At 37.7% G+C, this 26,587-nt stretch overlaps 1 pseudogene across 1 annotated transcript in view; it reads left to right on the top strand.

Annotated features, from left to right (window-relative positions):
• The window catches only part of LOC147410954 (DNA polymerase eta-like), a 28,657-nt pseudogene extending 12,691 nt beyond the window's left edge, over positions 1 to 15,966 (top strand). The window contains exons 10-12 of the transcript XR_015178289.1: positions 2,311 to 2,424; positions 2,524 to 2,576; positions 15,073 to 15,966. The product of XR_015178289.1 is annotated as a DNA polymerase eta-like (transcript). The remainder of the gene's footprint in view (positions 1 to 2,310; positions 2,425 to 2,523; positions 2,577 to 15,072) is intronic.
• The last annotated feature ends 10,621 nt before the right edge of the window (positions 15,967 to 26,587 follow it).

Genomic DNA, 26,587 nt, shown 5'->3' with positions numbered 1-26,587 from the left:
ATTGCGAACTAGTTCGGTACTTTGCTAACGAATTGGGTATACCTACGTCAAAGTATTGGTGTGGTGTTGTAACCGATTCTAGTGTTAGTTCCTAGCTAATGTAATGTTACCTTGCCCTCTATGCTTGGAAGATTGCCTCAAACGAAAGCTCTCTTTGGTTGAACTGGGTTAGCAAACACTTAATCAAGGGCAAGAGCTTTTGGACTATGAAGATCCCGAGAGAAGCTTCATGGAGTTGGAGAAAAATCTTGAAGGCTAGGCAGTTAGCATTGAGTAACACAGTTCATCTTGTTGGTAATGGCTCGTCCACCTCTCTTTGGAATGACCCGTGGCACCCCCTGGGGATTCTTAATACCTATTTTCCTGAAGAACTCATCAATGACTCTAGAATTGGGCCGAATGCTAAGGTTTCAGCCATCATCAGACATGGTAATTGGAGGCTTCCAGGGGGAAGAGGAGATCTCATACATGATAATCTCCAGCTCCTTCCTCAAGTCCCCATTTTGGGAGGGTCCTCGGACAAGGTGGTTTGGAAACGTCATTCAAATGGTACCTTCTCGGTGAGTTCAGCAGTTAGATCCTTGCTTGCTTCTCCGCCTTCTACTCCTCTCAGCTGGGTTCACCTAGTTTGGAGCAAGAACAAGATTCCTAGACATAGTTTCATCGCGTGGTTAGCATTCAAAGGGAGACTTAAGACCTTGATCAAGCTTAAGGAGTGGGGTCTCATCAATGAAGCTAAGTGCAGCTTGTGTGGAATGCAAGATGAGGATTCAAACCATATTTTTGGGGGCTGCCCTTTTTTGAGGTGGGTATGGACTGGTATTCTCATGAAATGTCTCGTGCGAAGAGCCTCTGGTACTTGGGTTGAAGAGGTTGAATGGGCGGTTGAAAACTTTAAAGGGAAGTCGATTATTAAAAGGGTGAAGCAAGTGGCTTTATGTGCCTTTATTTACCACATTTGGAGGGAGCGCTGCAATAGAATTTATCAAAATAATTGCCTTGATCCGGATTAGATTATTTGCAAGATTGTTGAAGATATTAGGATCAACTTCGAGGGATTTCTAGAAGACATTGAAGACTCTGATGTGAATCGTGCCTTCACTCATGCTTGGGGCCTTCAAGCTAGCTTTATCCACAAGCCAAGAAGGTATTGCACTTGGCTTAAGCCAGATAGAGGCATTTGGGCCATTAACTCAGATGGTTCCTTCTCCACTAATAGAGGAGGATTTGGTGCAATCATTATGAATAGTGAAGGAGAAGTGTCGGCGGCTATTGCAGGTTGTGAAGCCCCGATTTCTGTCATTTCCCATGAGTTCTGAGGCATTCTCCATGGGATCAAGTTAGCAATCTCCAAAGGATGCTCAAAGATTCAAATCCAATCCGATTCCTTGCAAGCTATCCAAGTCCTAAAGGGTAGGTGGAACCCCCCGTGGAGTGTTCTTCACATAGTCCTTGATATAAGGAACTTGCTCCACAGATTAAGCGAAGTCACCTTCTCCCACGTCTTTAGAGAGGCCAACAAGGCTACCGATATGTTAGCTTCCTATCAGAATAACTTAGGTTGTACTGAATTAGATTGTTGGTTGCTTTCAAGTGACCTTGTTTCTGTTATTTATCAGGATGCCTGTGGTATCCCGTTCCTTCGGTTGTAGCTGGTCTGGGTCTGCCTAAACCCTGTTGACCTTTCAAAAAAAAAAAAAAAAAAGTAATGTTACCTCACCCAAGTTAGAAATCACAGCCAACACATTATTCTCATTTTTATTTCTCTTGTTAAGGTGAAGGAAGTGTCTTATTTTTTTTTAATGGGTAAGTTGGACTTGAACCCATGACCTCAAAGTTGCTTTGCAATGTGTCAAACCAACTGAGCTATGGGTCTAAGCCCGTAGGAAGAGTATCTTACAAGCCCCACAGACATACAGTCTTCAAATGAATGGACCACAAAACAGTAGAGGTGACAAAATCCATATTGAGGCTATAGTATCTCATCTTCTATGTACATTCTTTCACCTTGGTCCAGAAGATCATGCCAAGTCAACATTGATGAGCTAATGATTAATTTTTCCATGTTTTTGTGTCCTTCGTAACGTTTAAAAAAAAATGCATTTTCACTATAGCAATGGAGTCCAATCCTTGATCAGTATTAATACGAGAGATTCTATTGTCACACTAACTTTTGCTAATGCCACCCCAATTCATATGTAAATCACCAAAGAATTGCACACATCTTGGGTGGCATTAGTAAAAGTTGGTGCGGCAATAAAAGCTCTCTATTAATACCCCCCTTTCCATTTCTGGTTGCTCATTTTCCAGGTTGTGTGCTGGCTCAATGATCTTTGCGAAGAACCAAGTGAACGTATTTAGTCTGACTTGGAGCAGAACAAACGGGTTGCTCACACACTTACCTTGCATGCTAGGGCATACAAGGTGACCTTTTATCTTTCCTTTACAAAGCATTTTGGGTAATTGTACATTCCATTGTTTATTTATGTTTTTCACAGTATGCTAAATTTCTTTCTCAAACAGACCAATGACTCAGATTCACAAAAGAAGTTTCTTTCCAAATCCTGCCCGTTAAGGTATGGAACTATTCGACTCTGGGATATGTGAATTTTTGGGTTTGTTTAGAGTTGAGACGCAAGGAAATCAAAACAATTCATGGAAAGTAACAGCTCTTTCTGTTTCAGCAAGTAAAGCATTAGCTACACCCCTTGTGAGTTTCAAGTCACTTGGTTCAACGTTTTCTATGATTTATTACGGATGCCTTTCTGGTCTTCTTAACATCATTAATGTATTTATAATAATTCGTCTATTTGCTATTCCAACACACTCTTTGATGGTTATGTCATCTACTCATGTGTTGCTTTTCTCTTATGCATGCTTGACATTTAATAATAGGACATTAGGTCATCTCCAAATCCATTTTGATTTATGTTTAAACTCACTAATGAGTTTGGGCAGTGAAAGATGAGCAAATAGGGAGCCATCCATAGGGCATAAAATGGATCAGATTTTATCCCAAATCCAAGTGATCCGAATCCGAATTTAGTGGGGCTGGTTCCTTGGAGTATATCCGAATAAAAAAAATGAGTCAAATATGGGTTGATGTCCCTAGATCCGGGTCGGATACAGATCCATCCCTATATCCGACAAGATCCGAATGATATATTGCTTTGAAAATTATATTTTTCTGTTTTACAAGATATCTTTCTTCTACTACTTGAATATAACATGAATTCTTATAAGATAAAAGAATTACAATGGTAAAAGTATAGTCTAGCAATTAGAAGAAAAAATGTTGAGCGGTCCGAAATTATCCGATCCTGTTGACCAACCAAATCAAGTAATTTGGTCGGGACCAGACCCATTTTAAGCCCTAGCCATCCAGCTCATCATTTCAAAAGTAAATTGATCTTAAAACATTCAAAAGATGCATTCCATTCCTTTAAAAAAATAATAATAATAATATTCAATGGCTTCCCATTAATAGATTGTTGCAGAAAAGTATGTTTTCTTCATTAATGATTGCAATTAAATACAGAAATCTCAGCAGTTGAGATCCTAAAATATAGGATAGCTGAAAACTAATTCCTAAAACTAAGGGAGAATAAGTTTGAATAGGATCAGAAATTGAACAAGTCAATTCCCTTTACAACAGATTGCTGATAAGCCTCTAATATGCCCCCTCAAGATGGAGCTCGTGAGAGAACTCCAATCTTGGATTTGAGACCAAGAAAACGAGCACGTGGAAGAGGTTTAGTGAGTGCATCAGCAAGTTGGTCTGCGGAAGATACATGAGCAACTCAAAGGACTCCATTTTGGACTTGATCCCGAATGAAGTGGAAATCAATTACAACATGTTTCATTCGTGAGTGAAACACAGGATTTGAGCAGAGTTGAGTGGCACCTACATTGTCACAGTATATAACCGGGCAGCAAGTGAGTGGGATGCCAAGATCAGTAAGAAGACAACTTAGCCAATTGAGTTCTGCTGCTGCATTAGCCACCGACCTATATTCAGCTTCAGTGGACGATCTAGCAACAATTTTCTGTTTCTTAGAGCTCCAGGAGATAGGATTGTGACCAAGGTAGACGACATAGGCACTGGTGGAAGAAAAATCGTCCTTGTCTCCTACCCAGTCAGCATCAGAGAAGGCTTGTAAAGGCAGTGGGAGATCACGATGCATATGATCTGAAAAGGCATGTAGCTGTAACGGTGAATAACGGTATATCTGTAGGCCTTCATTAACAGTGCCACAGAGATATCTTAGTAGGCGTTTGACGAACATCCAATGCTCAATTGTTGGAGTGTGCATATACTGAGAGAGCTTGTTGACAGCAAATGCAAGATCAGGTCTTCTAATCAGGAGATATTGGAGGCTACCAACAATGGTCCGGTACTCTGTGGGATCCGTTAAAGGGGTACCTGACTTTAACATCATAGGTGGGCTTGTTGGAATCGGAGTGAGTACAGGTTTGGCTTTATTCATTTTAGTTCGGGCCAAGATATCCAAGATGTATCTCCGTTGAGAGAGCAAGATGCCATGCTTATTTGGTACTACTTCCACACCCAAGAAATATGACAACTGACCTAAATCTTTGAGGGAAAATCGCTGAGCGAGAGCACTAACAAAAGAATCAACTGTCTGAGTATTTTCACCAGTGATGATTAAATCATCCACATATACAAGGATATAAATCAGATGACCAGCCGTAGTGAGAACAAATAGAGAAGTATCAGCATGTGGATTTTTAAATCCAGACTAAAGGAGGAAATTGTGAAGTTCTTGATACCATGCCCGAGGTGCTTGTTTGAGACCATAGATTGCTTTTCGAAGTTTGCAGACATAGGATGGATGATCTTGATCAACAAAGCCAAGTGGTTGTTGCATGAAGAAAATTTCAGAGAGGTGACCTTGAAGAAATGCATTATTTACATCTAGTTGGCGTAATGTCCAACCTCGAGGGATGGCAAGGCTGAGGACAACCCTCACTGTTGTTGGCTTTCCAATTGGACTGAAAGTGTCTAAATAATCAACTCCGGGGCGTTGGTGAAAGCCCTTTGCTACCAAACGTGCCTTGAACCTGTCAATAGAGCCATCAGAGTTACGTTTAATTCGAAAAATCCATTTACATCCCACTACATTCTGGTTGGAATCAGGTGGTACAAGGTCGCATGTGCCATTTTGAACTAAAGCATCACACTCAGCAGACATCCCCTTACGCCATTGAGGATCATTGAATGCTTTAGTCACTGATGTTGGTTCAATATCATTGGACTTTGCGAGTTGGATGTTAAGATTCAATTTCTTGATAGGCTTATGAATGTGGTTATTGGCTCTTGTGGTCATAGAATGAGTTGGAACTTGAGCAGATTGTGGTTGTTGAAGTTGTGGTGATGGTGGGTTAGTTATGGATTGGGTTGTAGTGGGCAACGTGGGCAGGTGTGTGGCACCTGTTTGGGCATCTGGAGGTGGACTGGAGGATGGAGCAGGCATAGCAGCTGATGTTGAAGCTTCACACGGGAGGTGCTGAGGGAGAACAACTTCAGATGGTAGTGTGAGTGATGGCTGATGAGTAGGTGACACAACCCGAATAGGTGAAGGTATCCAAGTGGTTATGAGGCTGGATGAAGAACATGAAGGCTTACTAGACAGTGAGGCATAGGGAAATTGAGACTCTACGAATTTGACATGCCGAGAGACATAGATTTTTGAATTTGATGGATCTAGACAGTAGTAGGCACTTTGGGTGAGAGAATAGCCAAGAAAAACACAAGGTTTGGACCGGGACTCTAGCTTGTGTGAAGTGTAAGGCCTCAGCCAAGGATAGCATAAGCAGCCAAAATTTTTTAATTTTGAGTAATTTGGCAAAGTTTGAAAAAATTTTGAAACGGGGAGAAGAGATTTAAGGTAGGTGTGGGCATTCGGTTTATGAGATATACAGATGCGGCAAAGGCATAAGGCCAATAAGAAATGGGTAAGGAAGCATGTGAGAGTAAAGCTAGGCCTGTTTCAACGATATGGAGATGCCTTCTTTCAGAGAATCCATTGTGTTCAGGTGTGTGTGGTGGAGTGGTTAGATGTGAGATACCAGATATGAAGAGGAAATTAGCTAGGGCAATGTACTCACCACCATTGTCAGAGTATAAAGTTTTAATCGATGAATGAAAGTGATTTTCTGTATTAGCTTTGAATCTGATAAAAACTGCCTTGACTTCGGATTTGTGTTTGAGTGGATAAAACCAAATATACTTAGTGAAATGATCAATGAAGATTACATAGTATTTGAAGCCATTGGTTGATAAAATTGGAGAGGTCCAAACATCCGAAAATATGATTTCAAGTGGTTGAGTAGAGACAATAGAAGAGTTGGAAAATAACAATTTGTGGCTTTTATTGCATAGACAAGCATTACAAGAAAAATCAGAAGACAATGAAGAAGATAATCCTAAATTATTGCTAGAAACAATGTGTTTGAGAACAGGAAAAGCCAGATGTCCTAGTCTGTGATGCCAATCGAAGGAGGTGGTCTTTATTGTGGAAAAAGCAATCAATGGAGAGGATGTTGGCCACTCATAAACACCATCTTTAGTGTGTCCTCTCAGCAGCGTTGTCCCTGTACGAAGTCCCTTCACAAGAAAAGAGTTTGGTAAGAATTCTATAGAAACTTTGTTAGAACTACAGAACTGAGATATAGAAATTAGATTCTTTTGCATTGATGGTACACAAAGAACATTATCTAATTTAAATGTGTTATAAGGAGTGTGAAGAGGAGTGGAAACGATGTGAGTGATGGGAAGATTGGTGCCATCTCCTATCATGATGTCATCATTGCCCATGTAAGGTGTATGCAATGAGAGATTACTGAGGTCCGAGGTGACATGGTGAGATGCACCGCTATCCAAAAGCCATGATGGATTGGTGGAAGGATTGGTGGCAAGATGAGCTTGTGGTTGCCATGGAGGATTGGTTGGAGGTGTGGTGGTTGTGAGAGATGTCTGGATTGGTACTAGGCGAAAGGAAGGGCACCGCTTGGCAGTGTGGCCTTGGATTCTACAGATCTGACAATGACCAAGATATGGTCTTGGAGGAGGTCGAGTGCCGTGTGAGGAGGGGGAATTGGCATTTGTAGCAGCAGGTGGACGAGGGGCAGAGGGATATGGGTTACGCCAGTTGGGTGCTGGTGGTGTGTTGAGGACTGAAGGGGCGCCAAGGTTTGTTGGATTTGTATGTGGGATTGGCAGTGGCTGGAAAAGGATGATGCTCGGGTATGGCTGATTGAAGAGAGACTTCAAAGTTTAGAAGTTTTTCATGAAGTTCGTCAAAGGTAATGGAGTTGTCTCGTGCTTAGACAGCTCGGACTAATTCTTTGTAGTCATCGCTGAGACCATCAAGAATTTTATCTGTGATTTCTTCTTCATCAATTGGAGCTCCAAGAAGAGCAAGATCATCTGCTCTGGTTTTGATGGTTTGCATAAATTCAGTGATGGTAAGGGAACCTTTTACTGTGTTTTTGAGTTGATTTTTCACTTGTTTGATGCGGCCACGAGATGGTTTGGCATAGGTGTTAGCTAAGACGGTCCAGGCTTGTCTAGAGGTTTTGGCTTGGGCTATGAATGGTATGATGGTGGGTGAACTGGAACCAATGATGGCATTAAGTATCAGTTGATCTTGACGGTTCCAGAGAACATATCTGGGATTGGATCTGGTGGTATTTGATTCTGTGATGGTAGCTGACGGGCATGGGTTGGTTCCATCAACATAGCCAAGTAGATCATAGCCGATAAAGAGAGTTAGGAACTGGAGTTTCCAGGAGAGGTAATTGATGGAGGTTAATTTGAGAGGAGTTTGTGCAGCAACATTAATGCTGACAAGAGTTTGGTTTGGTTCATTTGTATTGATTATGGTTGGATTGGTGGTTTCAGTGGCCATGAGTTAAAGAACAGGGAAGAGAAGGTGAGATAGAAAAAAAATTGTGGATCGGTTTATGGCTCTGATACCATAATAGATTGTTGCAGAAAAGTATGTTTTCTTCACTAATGATTGCAATTAAATACAGAAATCTCAGCAGTTGAGATCCTAAAATATAGGATAGCTGAAAACTAATTCCTAAAACTAAGGGAGAATAAGTTTGAATAAGATCAGAAGTCAATTCCCTTTACAACAGATTGCTGATAAGCCTCTAATACCCATTGTACCCACTGATTTGCTACTTTACACTGTTTGCTCGAATCTAACATCAACAAAGTATTAGATCATATCTTTACGATGTAATCTTAATAAGATACGGTTGGCAAAGTTTGTTGTAGGGAACATGTTCGATCTTGAGATTCTTTCATGGTCGAGATCCTTCTTGTTCTTCAGAAAAGTGTATAAGCAATGAAATCATAGCTGACATCATACCCATGTTGCCATCAGGTATTTCTCAATCATGCTGGCTTGTCCCATTTTGCTGGCAGTTCTCTTTCATCTGTTTTAAATTTTTTATTATTATTATTTTTTGGTGTTAAAATCATGGGTGTGTCTTCATTTAGGAAGTGAAAGCTATTCTGGACTGAATCAAGCTGAGGTACCAAAAGAAACTAAGATCAACTGTCACGAGTCTAATTTGGACAGAGATGAACCGAAGATGGATAAATTGAGCTCTAAGGTTGATTGAAACGAGTCCATTTTCTGTTACTGATTTGTTGATATTATGCGTATGACTGTGTTGATGCTCATATGGTCTTCCAACTCTATTCTCGCCATTGAAATATTTCAACTGTTACAACATATTTATGATGCGTGCTTTTCACAGAAGCCACATATGAATGATGAACAATTGTGAACTCTAGAATACAAAATAGTTGAAAGGGAGAGGTGTTTGAGGGATCAAAGCTTTTGATGGTGACAGAGCTCTAAGTCCAATTAAGGTTGATTAGTGATAGATCAAAATAACAAAGGAGTAGGTTTATTCCGTAATGGAAACTGAATGTGAAGAAGGGAAACTGAACGAGAACGATGGAAATGAACGAGAAGAAGGGGAAATCACTCATTCAGATCCGCGAAGTACCTATAAGTCCTGGGCTTCAGTTGTGGGAGGGAGAGCTTCTGCTAGGGGGGGAGCAAAACTAACCTATACAAAACCAGAAAAAATTGATGGCAAGATGGTTGTAAAATGTCCTGAATCAGTTGTAGCTAAGGGAGCTGCGTTTTGTGAGAGATGTGTTGTAGGCCATTTCCTCAATGCTAAAATCCCTTTCACAGTGGTAAAGACTAATGTGGAAAGGCTTTGGAAACCAAAAGGTGGCATGGAAGTCTACTCAGACGACAATAGACTGTTCTTCTTTAAGTTCGAGGACCTCGAAGATAAGGTTAGAGTCCTGGAAAATGGCCCATGGTTTGTGGGAGGGAAGCTGCTGATTACCAGACCTTGGAATAAACTAATTGAGCTGGATAAAAGGGAGGCAACTAAACTCCCTGTTTGGATTAAGCTTTACAAACTACCCAAACAATTTTGGACAGTAGAAGGTCTCGGGTGTGCTGCTAGCGCAGTAGGGAAGCCTCTATACTTGGATATAGCTACGGAGGAGAAGAAACGCTTTTCCTATGCTCGTGTATGTGTGGAAATATCAGCAGAAGAAGACCTCCCAAAGTCTATCTTCATGGATATGGGCGAAGGATATGAAGCTGAGGTTAAAGTCGAATATGACTGGATGCCCCCTAGGTGTTTGGGCTGTTGTACTTTTGGGCATGCTACTTCTAAGTGCCCCATTGCTCACAGAACCAAGCCAATGTGGGTAGCCAAAACAGTGAGTGGGGAGGATACAGCTATTACAAATCCTGAAGAGCAAACTGACAAAGAATGGGAAATGGCTAGATTGAGGAAAGGGAAGAACCCAGAAGCTAACACTCTTATTCAAGCTAGAGAGGCCAGACAAGAAGATAAACAGGCCCCTACTATCAACTCACATCTAGAGAATCATGATGCTGAGTCACCGAATGAGAGTACTGATAAAGAGCCAACAATAAGCATTGTGAGTCAAGAGCCCACTCCCCCCCCACCCCATCCCCGTAAGAATAACATCAGCCCAATGAAGAACAATTCAAACAGCATTGTAAAGAAAGGGTCGAAGAACAAGGGGAAGAATAACAAAGGGAACCCAAGTCCTAACAGATTCGAGACTCTAACTAATCTTCCTACCCAGGACTCAGATGTTGAGACCCCCCCAGGAAAAGGATGGTTAGTTGATGAAAAAGATAAGAAGGATAAAGAAAAACCTCCAACTACTTCTATCAAAGATCTATTGGCCAGAAGAAGTGAGGTCTTGGTGGCCCCAAGAGGGGGCTTTGAGCCCTCTATCTAGTTTGTCTCCATGATCTGTGCATCATGGAACATAAGAGGGTTGAATGACTCTCTTAAACAGAAAGAAGTGAGGTCTCTCATTTCAAGGAATAAGATTTCGATTTTGGGCATTGTGGAGACGAAAGTAAGAAGTATCAATAAGGACAAAGTTTTTAACAGTATTTGTAGAGGTTGGGGCCTGGAGGAAAACTATGAAAAAGCTTTAAAAGGTAGGATCTGGATTGTTTGGGACACTCAAGTAGCTAAGGTAACAACCACATTCAAATCTGACCAAATCATTCATTGTTTGGTGGAACCATCTTTGGGGGAGGCCTTTTACATGTCAGTTATTTATGCTTCAAACAATATGGTGGAGAGGAGGAGACTTTGGAAAGATATTGGCAAGCTAGCTACAAATATTACTGTCCCTTGGGTCTTAACAGGTGATTTTAATGTGGTTACAACTAGTGCTGATAAAGTAGGGGGTCAAAGGTTCAATGCCGCTGCGGCTCAGGAAGCAATGGACTGCTTTTTTCAAGCGGATATTTCTGATTTAAAGGCTTCAGGATGCAGATTTACTTGGTGCAATAACCAAGGGCCTGGCAGAATTGTTTCAAAGCTGGATAGAGTGTTGGTTAATTCCCTTTGGATCAATATTTTCAATGAATCGGAGGCTGTCTTCAAGACTAATGGCATCTCCGATCACTGTCCGATGGTGGTTACCACTTCTAGACCTGCTGAAGAAAGGAAAAGACCTTTCAAGTTCTTTAACCATTGGGTTGATGATCCTATGTTCTTGCAAACTGTTTCTAGTGCCTGGAGCTTACCTGTTAGAGCTAGTCCTATGCTGAAAGTTATACTTAAACTGAAGAATGTTAAGCATGCCCTCAAAGATTGGAGCAAAGCTAGATTCAAAAATGTTTATGAAGAGGTGAACAAGGCTAGAGATAAGCTTGAAAACATCCAAACTAAGCTTCAAAATGATCCAACCAACCCTCAGCTAATCATCCAAGAGAGGGATGATCTTGAAGAGTTTTCTTGTAAGGCTAGAGCAGAGGAAGCTTCTCTTAGGCAGAAAGCTAGAGAGCAGTGGTTGAATCTGGGAGATTCTAATTCCAAATTCTTTCATCAATCTGTGAAAGCCAGAAGACAGAAGAATAGAATCCAGAACCTAACTCTTGAAGATGGCAAAGTCATATCTGATATGCATGATATTGATGAGGAAGTGGTAAATTACTTCAAGGACTCATTAGGTAAAACCCATAATCCAAACAACAGCAACCTTGGGCTGGATTTCTCAAAACAAATCAATGCACAGCAAGCTCAAAGTTTGGAGGCAGAGGTGAGGGAAGATGAGATTATAGATGCGTTATTCTCCATGAATGGGGATAAAGCTCCTGGCCCGGATGGCTTCACTGCCTTTTTCTTTCAGAAATGTTGGAATATAGTGGGGCCCGAGGTCATTCTTGCTATTGGGAACTTCTTCAGAAAGGGGAGACTCGTTAGGGAAGTTAACTCGACAACACTAACTCTTATTCCTAAGATCAGTATGCCTAATAACCTGGGGGACTATAGACCCATTGCTTGCTGCAATGTTCTGTACATGTGCATCTCCAAGATTCTTGCAAATAGATTGAAGGGAGTCCTCAGCAACCTTATAAGCCTAAACCAATCGGCTTTCATTGGTGGAAGAAGAATTTCTGACAATATCTTACTCTCGCATGAAATCATTAGAGACTTTCATCGGCACAATGGAGGCCCAAAAGTGATAGCCAAGATAGATCTTCAAAAGGCTTATGACAACGTGAAATGGACAGCAATTGAAGCAGCAATGAACAAATTTAACGTTCCCTCTAGATTTACAAAGTGGGTTATGGAATGTATATCTACCACTAGGTACTCCATTTCGATTAATGGGAGCCTTCAGGGGTACTTTGAAGGGAAAAGGGGTATCAGACAGGGAGACCCCATCTCTCCTTATATCTTTGTTATGATTATGGAAGCTTTTTCTGCTAATCTGGAAAAAAAGGTTCAATCTGGCCTGTTCAATCTTCACAGCAGATGCAAGAATCCTTCTATCTCTCATTTATGCTTTGCTGACGACTTGTTGGTGTTCTTCAAAGGTAATATCAATTCAACGATTGCCCTCAAAGATACGTTGGACTTTTTCATGGAGTTTGCTGGCCTTCAAGCAAATGAAACTAAAAGCAAATTGTTCTTCTCGAATGTGTCCCATTCTCTTAAAGAAGCTATCTCAATTAAGATGGGATGGAGAGAAGGAAGCCTTCCTATTAAATACCTAGGAATCCCTCTCATCCCTTCAAAGCTTAATGTTCGCGATTGTGAGCCTTTAATCGATAAAATTAATCTCAAAATTTGCTCTTGGAAAGGTAATTTGCTTTCTTATGCAGGCAGATTGGAGCTGATCAGAACCACTCTTAGTAGCATGAGCATTTTTTGGGCTTCCAATTTTCTATTGCCGAAGAAAATCATCAAAATCATCAACCAAGTCTGTGCAAGATTTTTGTGGGCTGGCACAACCGCAAGAGCTAAACATCATGCGATCAGCTGGAACAGAATCTGTAAGCCAAAGGAAGAAGGGGGTCTGGGAATCAGAAATTTGGAAACTTGGAATAGAGCTGCGACCTCAAGGCATCTATGGACCCTAGCGGCAGACAAAGAGAACCTATGGGCGCAATGGATGCATGCAAACAAGCTTAAAGGGAAGTACTTATGGACTTCCACACCAACTGCAGGAGCTTCTTGGGTATGGAGAAAACTTCTTAAAACTAGGATGGAGATTCTAAATGCCTTCAAATATGTTATAGGAAATGGGGCTAACACAAATCTATGGCATGACCCATGGACTTCGAATGGGATCTTGTTCGACAACTTCCCAATAGAGCTAACTAATGACTCAAGGATTAATGCAAAGGCTAAGGTGAGAGCTCTTATTAGGAATGGAGATTGGGTGATGCCCCGATCAGGAGTAGAGGCTCTAAACTCAGTTTGGCAGGAGATTGCTCAGATGGAGAGAGTGGAGACCGAAGAAGATAGGGTAGTGTGGACTGCTGATTCCACTGGGATTTTCACCACCTCTTCGGCTTATTCTTTTCTTTGTCAGGAAGCTACCAACAAGGACTGGGCCAAGATTGTGTGGAGCAACAAAGTGGTCCCTAAGCATCGGTTTATATCCTGGATATGCTTTAGTGGCAGCCTTAAAACCCAAGATTGGTTAGTCAGGAGAGGTAAGCTTAATCAGGCTTGTTGTGTGTTTTGTCGCGCAAATGAAGAAAATAGAGACCATCTTTTCTGCTCATGTCCCTTCACCAAACAGATATGGATCAATGTTCTCAAAAGATCCCTTACTACGAGAGCGCTTTCCTCATGGGAATCTGAAATCGAGTGGATCACAAGAAATTGGAAGGGTAATGAACCGGCCACTGAGGTCAAAAGAAGCAGCTTTTGTGCTTTCATCTACCATGTTTGGACAGAAAGATGCCGGAGAATTTTCCAAAATGAATACCTGCCAGCTTCTCAGATCGAAAGACTAATCACTAATGATGTTCGATTGAGATTCTCTTACTTAAGGCTAAAAGTTGAAGACATGCCTTATTCTAGACAGTTTTTTGACTCTTGGGCGATTAATGTGACTTTTTACCACAAGGAGTATATTAGATGCCAGTGGAAAAAACCTCCTTGTGGATGGCACGCTCTTAATACAGATGGATCTCTTAGAGGACTTTATGGGGGCCAAGGGGCCATTATAAAGGATGATCAAGGATCACCTCTAGCAGCTCATGCCAGCTGTATTATAGGAGACAATGTTCTAATGCATGAACTCCGAGCTATTAAAGAAGGGTTGAAGTTGGCTATCTTTCTACAAGTTAACAAGCTGTGTGTGGACTCTGATTCTAAGCTTGCTGTCCAATTTCTCTCGGGTCAAGCTGTTATGCCTTGGTATGCAAGGAGGATGATCAACTCTATCAAGGAGCTTTCGAGGTCTTTTCAAGAGGTCAGATTCTCGTTTATCTATAGAGAAACAAATAAGGCTGCAGATTTTTTGGCGTCGTGGTATAGGTCCTTTCAAAGTTCAACTTTGTATCCTTTTGAATTTCCAACACAGCTAAGTTCCATTGTAAATGAGGATGCCGTGGGCAAATCCTATGTGAGATTGTAACCTTCTTTAGTCGGCTGGGGGTCCGCTAAATACCCCCCATTACCTTCCAAAAAAAAAAAAAAAAAAAAAATGATGAACAATTGTAAATTTATATTCCATCTTTAAAATAAGGTCTTTGGGCACTTAAATGAACAATATCTTCTTAAGAATGTAAGTTGTTCTTGTGCGTGCTTTCACAGAAGCCATGTATGAATGACGAACAATTGTAAATTTATATTCCATCTTTAAAATATAGTCTTTGGGCACTTAAATAAACAATATCTTCTTAAGAATGTAAGCTGTTCCGATCAATTATTTATTTATTTATTTATTTATTATTATTATTATTAATTTTTTTTTTTTTAGAGAGGGGCGTGGGGGCTGGGTGGATAGGTAAGCTGGACTTGAACTCACAACCTCAAATTTGTTTTGCAATTTGTCTAACCAACTGAGCTATGGGTCTAAGCCCATTTTCCTATCAAAGTATTGCTCAATGGTTTTTGTTATCTTCTGCTTGCTTAAATCTTATATCAGTGAAATTTAACCAGACTATAACACATTTTTCTTATGTTAGCAAATGCTTGTGATAGGAAACATGTTCAATATTGAGATTCTTTCACGTAGCGATCCTTCTTGCTCTTCTTCCAAGCCAGCATGCAATGGTATCAACTAAGACAATGTACCTATGTCACCCTCAGGTATTTTCTCAACCTACCAGCTAGGGCTTAAAATGGGTCGGATTTTATCCAAAATCCGAGTGATCCGAATCCAATTTTTAGCGAATTTGGTTTCTTCAAGTATATCCAAATTAAAATATAGGTCGGATATGGATTGAGATCCCTTGACCTGAGTTGGATATGGGTCGGATACAGACCCATCCCTATATCTGCCTATATCCAAATGATATATTATTTTGTATGTTGTATGTTATATTTTTATATTTTTTAGTTTATCATTCATCAACCAATGAGTATTATTTTGTACGTTGTATGCCTTTCGAGTCGCGATTTAGAATGATATCCCCTTCCTATAATATCATACAATGTCTACACGGCTTATTTTGGTTAGACTCTATATACATTGGGCTGCATGCATTGTAAAAAAACAGCTTAGTTAAGAGCCCAATGTGTTTTACACTCACAATCAAATAGGAACGGACACCTTGATCCCGTTTCTTTTCGAAAAACTAGTGAATATAAAAGGTAATTTTGCTCAAATTATTATAAATGTGTACCTCCAATTTTTTAAACCGATTTTCTAATAAACATGAATCCAACATATACCTGACTTATTCTCTACGTATTTTGGCCAGAGAAAATTGAATTAGTTAATATGGATATGTATTGATGGTTTTTTCTAGTATGATAAAGAGGTTGTTGCGTACGTTTGGGTTGGCATACTTAATATGTTTCTGGGTATTTACTACTACTTGTTGGCCCGGTGGTTTTCAGATTATTTGAGAAATTTTTTGTTACAGTTTGTTTTCCTCTCGTAGGTGCACTCAATTAAGTACCCATTTGGATAAGCATAATTTTTTTTTTATAAATAAATTGAAAAGTTAAAACTATTGTTTGGGCTAAATCTAAAAAATTACTTTGAAAACATAAAAAAATCTAAGATTGCGTTTGGTACAACTTTTATAACTTTTAGGTAATTTTGTAAAAACACTTAGGTGAAAAAGACTTTTATGATATTACTTTTGAACAATAAAAGTTTGTCTTTTTCATTAAAAGACAAAACGAGGAAGGACATTATTAGAAAAAATAAGTTTTGGACAATACTAACGTCCCCATGAAATCATTTTAAAATTGGAAACATAGGGTTTAAAATGGTACGAATTTTATCTGAAATCTGAGTGATCCAAATCCAAATTTAGCGGGTTTGATTTTATCAAGTATATCCGAATTAAAATATGATTCGGATATGGGTTGATGTCCCTTGACCCGAGTCAAATCCAGTTTCATCCCTATATTCGTCAAGATCCAAATGATATATTACTTTGGAAGTTGTATTCTTATATTTTTTAAATCGTATTTCATCAACCAATAATACAATGGTTGGGTATAGTGGACAATGCCTCTTTTCCGATGAAGAGGGCTTGAGTTCTAATCATCATTTAGAAAATTTATTTAATCTTAAACGGTTTGACATTATCCGATATGACCGACTGGAATCAATAAACTCAATCAGATTAAATCCGGATAAAAAAAATTGGATATGGATATGGATATGGGCACACTCATATCTGACCCGTATCCGACCCATTTAAAGTCCTATGGAAATAGATCCTCTGTAGCACACTTTCAACGATTGAAAGATCATCACATCAGCGATGCAATTAAATCCAACTTAAAATATTGTGAGTTTATTAGCTCTTCATTTGTAAAGACATGGATCTAGAAAAAAAAAAAATATTTTTTAATTATTTTCTAGTTCAACTCTCTTATCTGTTGAGGGTGCTACAGGAACATTATGCTACAGACGATCTGCTTCCTTTAAATTTGGGAGTTCAATAGTTGTTTATTTGGGAAGCCTTCGATCATGGAAGTAAATACTTCCTATCTTTTATTCACCCCCTTGTTGGGCCCACACAAATAACCAAAACTGTACATTTGAGTCAATCTCCACGCGAGGATGCCACTTTTCATCTTTGGAAAAATCTTAAATTATGTTTGTAGAAATCACAGTAAAAGAAAAGGAGAGAGAGAGAGAGAGAGAGTTATCAAAGCAATACAAAGTTTATTATGGAACCAACATAGTCTAAAAGATAAAAATATTTCTCAAATGGGTAAATTTACCGTTTTGATAATTATATTTTTTCAAAAGGATATAAAAAAAAGTTACTGGACTTTTCTAGAAATTACTTTGATACCCTGGGTTTCCATTTATATTTGGTTGGGAAACTTACTTCAAGTACCTCGCAGAAAAGTATCTTTTTAAATAGTCCCTAAGTTTTTAGCGGTTGCTTGGCAAGACATTTAGTATAAAAAGAAATTTGAAATGGTCCTTGGGCCTTGTCTCCCACATTTCTCACGATTGAATGCCCTAATCGTATGAACTCATTGTTTTCGTCCAATAATTGAATTTTTGACATCTCAATTGAGTTTCGGAGACTCCATAACATCAAAAAGGATTTAAGAAAGAAGACATGTTCAAGGGTTTTTTCAAATATTTTGAAGATGTATGTAAAAATTTAGAGTTTTTTCACTTTTTTTTATCTTAGTTTTTGGATGAAAATCAAACTAAAATGATTCTTTTAGGTTGAAATCATTTAAACAAGTCGTTATCTCAAACTTTTAGTTGATCTTTTCATGTATTTTAGTCGGAAAAACTCGAAAAATTGAAAATGATTAGATTTTACTAGTGCCGAGTTTCACCACTTTTTATTTAAAAAAATATTGAACTCGACAATAATTAAAAAACATCGAGTTTGACAGTAAATAAAAGGTGGTGAACACTACGTGAAAACTGGAAAATTCGACATAAAAAATTGACGGGCCAAGGCCCTTGAATTTTAGAAACTAAATTTTGACGGTCTAGGACCATCGAAATTCTTGATGTTCTCAAATTTGATGGCTTAGATCTGTCGAATTTCCCTCATCTTTCATTAATTTGACAGTTTTGGCCCGTCGAAAAAAAAATTGACAATGAAAAATTCGACACCAATTTGACCTCTTGGTCCATTGAATTTTATGAAATTTGACAGTCCAAAACTGTCAAATTCGGGCTTTTTTCACATTGTGGAACTTGTTCACCACAACAGCCTCATGTGTGTAATTGATCATTCAATCTATATTATTATTATCATTGGGCATTCGCATTACCACATTGTTATGTTATGAATAAATAACATAAGTAGATTTTATAATATGGTGTGATTTTACAATAAATAAAATCACTTCTGATGTTTGTTAATAATATAATGGTGTGGTAATATCACGGTCTTTGTTATTTGGAAAGCAAAGCGACTTAGTAGTTGAAGGTAGGTAGGTTTTAAACCCATGTGTCAACACACACATTCTTTAACCAACTTAGCAAGTTTGAACCAATTTGGTGTTATTTGACTTGGCCTAATTGGGTCAAATTAAACTGGTTCAAGTCCAAATCTGTTGGAACTAGGGGATTAACTTGTTCAGTTTGGGGCCAAATAAGAGCCGAACCGACATAGGTTGATCAGTTCCAATAAGTAAGAACCAAAACCAAACCGAATTGCATAAAACTGAATCAAACTGAATTAAATAAATATCCTATAAACTTGGCTTGGTTTGATTCTATGAGTTGCCAATATCCTATAAATCTTTTTGGAAGCAACATATTTTTAATTATAAATAAATAATGAACATGAAATTTTCTATAATAAATCATTAATCCATCCATAAAAAAAGAAGTCATTAATTTATCTATAAAAAAGTCATTAATCCATGTCCTTAACTCCTAAAATGAAGTAAGTCACCAGGGTTCCATTCTACACAAGTCTTGATCCAAGAATTGAACTAAATTGGCTGGTTCTCCATTTTCTTAATCCCAAATAGAACTACAATTTGTTCCAAACCAACCCAAAACTATTGGTTTGATTCAGTTCTCGGTTTGAACCAGACCAAGTTGTATATGGTATTAGATTTTGCATTGTCCCTCACTAGTGGTATATGTTATACCAAAGACAATTCCCATCCAAATCAGAGGGGCAAAAAAAAAAAAGACAAAATAAAATGAGAAGCCATTTCTACCATAAATCACAAGACACCCACTTCATCAAAAATCTACATTTAGACCGATAGAACACTAAAACAATGATTAAGATAGAGCTTCGATTAACACACCAACTTTTACTTATAACACACCAATCTATATGAATATAGAGGTGTAATTTCAAAAGAGATGGTGTGTTGTAGGCAAAAGTTGGTGTGCAAATAGAATGTCTCATCTAAATTTATCTATTTCTAACAAACAAACAAACAAACATGAATGAAAATGTTCACAAGTTACTGTTGGAGGTGCATTTGAAAGGGTGATGGACACGAATCTCGAAGAAATGGCATAGAAGTGATTGTAGTATTCTTCATCCAACATACTTCTGGCCGAAGTTCAGGTGTAGCTCAAAGGGTCATATTGGCAGCTAAATGTAGTAGGCCTAGTAGCATCACATATCAGCATCCTTCTTCCATGTTTCTTCAGTTTTCTCACCAGTTTCATCACACAACACCACCACTTGTATCTAAATGATGGAAAACTTCCGTGGGAGCGGGACATATAATTTAAGCATTAGTCATGTATGTATAGGGTTAGGATATGTTGACTTGTGAAAAAATAAATGATCACAACCGTTTAGATACAAAATCTAACATATGAGATTTATACATATCTTGATAACACATATCTCGAAAATTCTTATTCCAGTAATAAAACTCAACCATTGGATTTTGTGTTTGAATAGTTGGGATCATGTGTTTTTCATGAGTCATTTTACATGAGTAAAGGGATCATATATATATGGGAAATGTTCGGCACCCTACTATTTGCCCAACGTGTTTTGTCTTACATAGGTTAGAAGTTTTGAAATGAACTGATTTTTGGTGAGGATGATCTCTACTGTTAGAAAATCCTCCTCACCAAAAATCAGCCCATTCCAAAAATTTTAGTCCCATATTTACAAGTTGAAAAATCATGGACCGTCCATTTTTTTGTAAATCATTTTTGATGGGGTTAGAAGTTTTGGAATGGGCTGATTTTTGGTGAAGATGATCTCCTCACCATAGAGATCGTCCTCACCAAAGATTAGCCTATTCTAAAACTTCTAACCCATATAGGACAAAACACATTGGGCAAAACGTAGGGTAAATAGTAGGTGCCGAATGGGACCCTATATATATATATATGGGGTTATTTTGACAAAATCCTAGACAACATTCTAGCCAAAATATTGAATTAAGGTTCTAGGGGCTGAATTATTTCCTCTCCCCATGTGTTCCATTTTGACTTGTATTGTAAGTATTGGTCAAATTTTATTGTTTTTCACCCACACTTTAATCCGTTGTAAAAACCCTTGAATTTTCTATCCAAGTAGAATTTTCATCTTCAAGCTGGTTTTGTGAAGAAATTAGGGTAAAAATCTCATCGTTGTGGTAACCTCATCATCAAGCTGATTTTTTTTTTTTTTGCAGGGGGGGGGGGGGGGGGGGGGGGGGGCGGCATTTAATGAAGTTATATTTTCATAACCTAGAAGATATAAAGGTAATTTCAAAAAATGCCTATACAAAAATCTACTACTTTCGAAAATTTATATTTCTTAAAACAGTAAATATGCCACTTTGATAAATATTTCAACACACTGATCTGGTAACTGAGTAATATTTCACTCATGATTTGGTAAAAAAATCCTTCATCTTTCATGGAGATTCTTCGGAGTACTATCTTCTTAGCGAGATACGTACGTCACACGTCTCAAATTGTCATTTGAGAGTAATATTTCTTCTGATTTAGTAGGGTAAATTATTTAATTTGTATTATTATTATCATTGGGCAATCACATTACCGCATTGTTATGTTATGAATAAACAATAAGTAGATTTTATAATATGGTGTGATTTTACAATAAAATCACTTCTAATATTTATTCATAATATAATGGTGTGGCAATATCAGTCTTTGTTATTTGGAAAGCAAAGCGACTTGGTAGTTGATACATTTTAGTAGGTGAGGTAGGTAGGTTTTGAACCCGCCATGTATCAACGCACACCATGCTTTAACCAACTTAGCAAGTTTGAACTAGTTTGGTGTTATTTGACTTGGCCTAATTGGGTCACATTGGCCGGTTCAAGTCCAAATCTGTTGGAACTAGAGGATTAACTTGGTTCGGTTTGGGGCCAAAGAATCGAACTGACATAGGTCGATCAGTTCCAGTAAGTAAGAACCAAAACTAAACCGAATTGCCATAAAATCGAATCAACCTAGACTAAAGAAATATCTTATAAACTTGGTTTGGTTCGGCTTTATGGGCTGCCAATAATCTATAAACATTTTTAGAAGTAACATATTTTTAATTATAAATAAATAATGAACATGAAATTTCATGTTATAAGTCATTAATCTATCCATAAAAAAGAAGTCCTTAATTTATCTATAAAATAGTTATTAATCCACATACTTAATTTTTAAAATGAAGTTAGTCATCTAGGGTTCGGTTCTACATAAGTCTTGATCAAAGAATCGAATTAAATTGATTGGTTCTCTATTTTCTTAATTCAAAACATAGTTGCAATTTGTTCCAAACCAACCCAAAACCATTGGTTTGATTCAATACTCGATTTGAACCAGGCCAAGTTGCACCCCTAGTTGGAATTGGATAGATCCAAAAACTCGATTCTCAACACCTTGCATTAGATTCTACATTGTCCCTCATCAGTCGTATATAGTAGACCAAAGACGATTCCCATCCAAATCAGAGGAAAAAAAAACACGAAATAAAATGAGAAGCCATTTCTACCATAAATCACAAGACACCCACTTCATCAAAAACCTACTTATAGGCAGATAGAACACTAAAAAAATTGGTTAAAATAGAGTTTCCATTAACACACCAACTTTTACTTATAACACACCAATCTATATGGATATAGAAGTTTAATTTCAAAAAGGGTGGTGTGTTGTAGGTAAAATTTGATGTGCAAATAGAATGTCTCATCTAAATTCATCTCTCCAACAAACAAACAAACAAAAACAAAATTTAGGATAATGAATGAAAATGTGTCACAAGTAGTAGTGTTGTTGGAGGTGCATTTGAAAGGGTGATGGATGCAAATCTCAAAGAAATGGCATAAAAGTGATTGTAGTATTCTTCATTCAGCATACTTCCATACCCACTCGGATCGAAGTTCAGGGCATAGCTCAATGGGTCATATTAGCAGCTAAATGTAGTGGGCCTAGTACCATCACATATCATCATGCTTCTTCCATGTTTCTAGATGATGGATCCAAGGATCGATGTGTGCTTGTGGTTGATCCACCACAACAGCCTCATGTGTGTTATATAGTTGTTGAAGTGGATGCATGGAAAAACAACTAACTAGTACACAATCAATTTGCCTTGCTATATAATCTCTACTATCGAAAATGGGGGTAATTTCTGAGAAAAACTGACTAAATTAAATCTAAAGAAACAATCAGCTGACAGAAATAAATGCTGTATTCGATTATATCGTACTCTTCTTTCTTATTCAAATCTTTTTGAGAACAACAACAGAAAAAAATGCTTCGACCACCCCCACCCATATATTACTTTTATATATATATATATGGATGGATCATGGATGAATGATTAAAGACTCATTCAGACTGAATTATAGATTTGGAAAAAGTCAAACATGAGTAGGCTCTGGAAAGCTGATTTGAGAGTCATTCAATCACTTTATATATGTAGTCAAGAATCTTTACATGCTAAGCATATATGTTAAAACCAGTTAATGTTTCTTTTCTTCTGTAAAGCTGACTAACTGCCCTGTGGTGGACTTTGAGAACCCTCAACTTTTAACGTCTCTCTCTCTCTTACATGTAAAGTCATTTAGACAAACCCTACACCTACGTTTTGGTGGCACATTAGAGATACCCCCATTTTTTTTATTTTATTTTATATTGTTATGATAAACTAATTTAAATACCTTCAATCCATCATTTTTTACTTAACTTTAACACATTATTATTTATTTATTTTAAAAAACCTTGATTTTTCTAATCAAACCCATGTTTGAATACTACCAAACAAATCCAATATTTCCTTGAGGTTCCAAGGTTGAAGTGGACTGAATCATAATATTGACTATAAGTTGAAGACATGTATTTGAATCCTAGCTTTACATTGATATGATTGTAACGCTTTTCTTTGAGATTTGAGTATCATATACTTGAGGAAAATCGATCGTTGTTTGTGCAAACAGTACTGTAAAAAGTGTTGTTGGATGTCAATGTTATACGGATCGTGTCTAAATCTCTTAGAAAGATGGAAAAAATGATGAAAATGCAATGCCACCGTTTCTTTGACTTTCTCAAAAAAATTTAGTTACCCGATCACCATGATAAGAAGAACATCTTAATGGCGTGCATAATGACCTTTCAAGCATTGTTTAGTATAGACATCCCTTTTAACAAAGACCAAAAATGTAATTTCAGTAGGTTTTTTCCTAGACGTGATTAGCATGCAGCACCGATGAACACATTCATTATCATGATCAACAAAGGACATATGGGGGCTAATACATAGTACTCCTACAATTGATCTAGGCTTTTCAAAATTATTTTCCAATTAGAAAATATATTTCCACTTAGTAATTAAACATTGATTTTTTTATATGATAAACATAAAATCTTACTAAAAAATCTCAAATTTAAGACCAATTCTCTTTAAAATCATATCTAGTAATGACAATTTGATCAAATTTAAGACCTATAATATGAAATCCTACCAATTCAAAACCTTATCTAGGATTTAGATCACCTCTGCACCTAGGAGATAACCATTAAACCATAGCAAAGGCCAAGATCTATATAAGGCTATAAGAAACGACCCCCCTAGTCTTGAAATCCCAAGCAATGCCAAACCTAATTCATAACTTAGGAAAAATAAAATCTCAAATTAAGATCCTCCAAAAACCTTAACAAAACTCTTCTCTCCAAACCCAAATTGATTTCTATCTAGAAACCCTAGAAATAATAAGAAATCCTAAGGATTAATTGAGAAAAGGCAACAGTTACTTAGCATTACAAAGGAATCACATCCGATGAAGAGGAGCTTGGGATTTGATAAATAAGTTGCAATTCAATCAAATCGCCTTTTCCAAATCCCGAAAGTCAAGCCTTCAAGTAGGCCCTCTATTCCAAAATTTCACCTTTCATGTATTGAATATGTTTAAGATAATTTAATATTTTTTTGTGTGCATGTATAAGGTTGGAAAGCTAGTGCCTGCTAACTTAGTTGGTAAAGTCTTTAGGTGACGATAACAAAAAACTAATTCAAATCCCATCAGCATCGTGTTATTGACTCATTAAAAACAGGCTTACAGATTATTTTATATTTTAATTTAAGAATCCTTGACATTTATAAAAGGAATAAGGTTCAAAAAAGTATAAAGACTGAAACAAAACAAATCAAGTCGTTTTTTATTGTCTTGAGGACACACGCATGGCGATGCGGCCAGACTGTGTTTGGGCCACAATGTCATCCATTTTTTTCTGGTTTTGGACCCATTTTGATTTTATTTAAATACTTTCTTTGGATTTTATTTCATCCACATAATTAGGTTGCTAGAATTGATTGTTTCCTTTGGTCGTGTTAGGACCATCACCATCGCAAAAATTAATTATTTTGATTATGTTTAGAAACTCATTTCTGATGTTCTCTTGATCTGGAACATCTATGTGGTCATGAATGGGCATAAGTGCTGCCCTTACTGTTGTTGTTTCAGCAATAATGTACAAGCCACAAGTCTTGCCTCGGAACCCAGAACATGGCTGCGTGGCAATATTGCCTTTCCAAAGATCCAAAATCAGCCTATTTAATACCCACAAAAAAACAGAAGAAAAAACTGTTGATTTTTGAAAGCTACTTGATCGCTTCTTATATGTTGAATAAGTTTGAACAAGTTTAGTGTACATCATGCATTTGACTTGGAAAAAAAAAAATTCATTTGCAGAAGCTTTGGAGATTGAAGAACCTATCCTCATGGAAATTCAAAACTGTTGGATGAATGTAATGTCTCCAAGCAATTCTTTGTCAGTCATAAACACCATTCAAAATCCCACATCAACTTGTCCTTGGGAAATTCACGTACCTATTGCAAATATAAGATCCTATCTCAGTCGGTGGACGACTTCAGCTCTCAATTTTTTAGGAGAAAATTCAATGGTCAAGCACATCTATTAGCTTCTCATAGTCTTCTTTGTAATCATGTCCTCGGGAACTCATCTACTCATGTAAGGTATTTCAATCTCTCTCATGAATAAAATCTAGTATCTTTTAACTATTAAAAAAAAATTGGAATCCGTTGGAATCCGAGAGGTCCAAAATTCCTATAAAAATTATTATTTCTTAAAACCATGCATTAGAGTCATATATGCCAAAGACATTCCCATCCAAATCACAGAAAAATTGAAATAAAATAAAAAGTCACATTAGTTAACAAAGACATATTTCTATTTCTACAATAAAACAATAACACACCCACTTCATCATGGACCTACTTATAATAAAAATAGAACATAAAAAGTCTGAAACCATCATATCTCTCTCTCTCTCTCTCTCTCAAACAAAAATAAACTGAGGATCACCATGAATGGAGATATTCTACCACAGCAGATGGAGGAATGATTGACACAAATCTCGAGGAGAAGGCATAGAAGTTGTTGTAGTATTCCTCATCCAGCATACTTCCATAGCCACTAGGATCAAAGTTGAGAGAGTAGCTCAATGGGTCATACTGGCAGCTAAATTTGGTGGAAGAAGACCTACCATCACATATCATCCTTCTTCTATATTTCTTCACTAGTTTTCTCACCAGTTTCATCGCACACAAACAACCCCACCACTTGTGTGATCTACTGGTGCTAGTGGGTGTACCGGTGGCTTCACCACCACCACCACACTTGTCCTTGTGGTTGCTCCTCAACAACAGTCTCATGTGTGTCATCTCTCTCTCTCTCTCTCAAACACTTCTACTACTACTACTTATATAGGGGAAAACAACTAAGTAGTATACAATCACTATGTTTCTATAATCACTACAATCATGCCACGTGACAAACAAGTGGGGAAAGACAGAGAGTGAGTCACCATCCGGAGACAATCACCAGAAAGACATGTAATAAATGCTATGTTCGAGCAGTTCGTACTCTTTTATATCGTTCTTCTTCAAATTTTTTTGGGACCAAAATATGCCTCCGCCACCCATTTCTTATGACGAATGATTTGAGTATGAATCTCTCTCATTCAGACTGAATTATAAATTTGTTTGGAAAAGTCAAAATAAGATGGGTCTGTTCTATAAAGCTGATTGACCACTTTTTACACCAGTGAATGCCGCTTGAGATTCATTCACTTTAGATGGTCAAGAATCTAGA

The sequence above is a fragment of the Akebia trifoliata genome, chromosome 1 (genome assembly GCF_017979445.1).
Source record: "Akebia trifoliata isolate Shusen 1 chromosome 1, ASM1797944v1, whole genome shotgun sequence".
Classification (NCBI taxonomy): Eukaryota; Viridiplantae; Streptophyta; class Magnoliopsida; order Ranunculales; family Lardizabalaceae; genus Akebia; species Akebia trifoliata.
The sequence above is the reverse complement of the archived record's forward strand: the minus strand, read 5'-3'. Positions and strand labels throughout refer to the sequence as shown.